The sequence below is a fragment of the Delphinus delphis genome, chromosome 16 (assembly GCF_949987515.2).
Source record: "Delphinus delphis chromosome 16, mDelDel1.2, whole genome shotgun sequence".
NCBI classification, from domain to species: Eukaryota; Metazoa; Chordata; class Mammalia; order Artiodactyla; family Delphinidae; genus Delphinus; species Delphinus delphis.
In genome coordinates, this window is record NC_082698.1 from 34,585,964 (window position 1) to 34,587,381 (window position 1,418).

The following is a 1,418-nucleotide window of genomic DNA, read 5'->3' on the forward strand; positions in this document are numbered from 1 at the left end:
AGAATTTTTAAGTGCATAATAGAAAAAAGCCTACATTGCCTTGAAGAGATGGTTGGTAGAAAAAGAAGTTAAACATACTTCTGGTGAGGGTCTAGAAGGAAGAGAAATCTGTAGAGAAAGCTTCTGTAGTCTGAGGGCATACAAATATCACTAACAGAATGTTACCAGAAATATGAATGATAAAATGTTTCTGATGAGGTGCCAGATAGAAATGAGGAACATATTAATGAACACTATAGGGAAAGTAATCCTTGTTACAAAGCAGCAGCAAACTTGGCTGAATTATGTTCTACTGTTGGATGAAAATAGAATTTATAAGAGATGAATTTGGATAGATTTCCAAGCAACATGTGGAAGGTGCAGACTGGTTTCTCCTTGTCACTTACAGTAAAATAAGAGAAGAGATAAATTGAGAGATAAACGGTTAAGGAAAACGGAACCTGCAAATGATGAATTGGAAAATTCTTAGCCTACCCAGATAGCATACTCTGGAAACAGGGCCAAGGGTGTGAGTGGACAACTCTTCGCTATAGAGATCAGAGGTGTGTCATTTATGACTCCAATCAACTATCTCAGCAGCAGCCAGCAATAGACAAGTTTACCCAGGAACGCTTGTGTCTGATGGTGTGGTTTCTCTTGACATCCACAGAAGATTGACAAGGTTTTGGAGAATTTTACACCAACAGAAACACTGCCAGCCCGGATGGAAGGGGACAGAGACAGGATGAAATGAATACCCTTGCGGGCAGAGCCATGAAGGCAGAGGCCAGAGAGGGTGGGGCTTCCACCTAGGAGGGCTGAGAGGATGGAGCATCCAGCCACAAAGGATGACTCTTAAGCCTTGAAGCCTAATAGAATTTGTCTTTCTGGGTGGTGAACTGTTTTAGAAAGGTAATCTCTTTACTCCTTTTTTTTTTTTTTTTCAGTTTAGGAATGGCAATGTCTATCCCATGGCTGTCCCATCATTGTATTTTGGAAACAGTTTGTTTTCTAGTTTCACAGGTCTGTGGACAGAGAAGAATTTTGCCCCATGATGAACAATACCCAGAGTTTCACCCATACCTGATTTAGATGACAAGATTTGGAATTTTTTTTAAGTTGACAATACTTTGGAATTAGATTTAATGCTGCAACAGGTTAAGACTTCAGGGGACTTTGGGATGGGGTGAATGTATTTTGCACATGGGATGGATGCGAGTTTTGGGGGAGGCGGATGGCAGACTGTACTGAGTTGATAGTGTCCCCTCTAAAATCATGTCCAGTTTGAACCTCAGAATGTGACCTTATTTGGAAATAGGGTCTTTTCTAGTGTAATTAAGTTGAGGTCGTATTGGATTAGGATGGGCTCTAAATACAATCACTGGAGTCCTTACGAGAAAAGACAAAGACACACAGACGCAGAAACATATGGAAAAAGG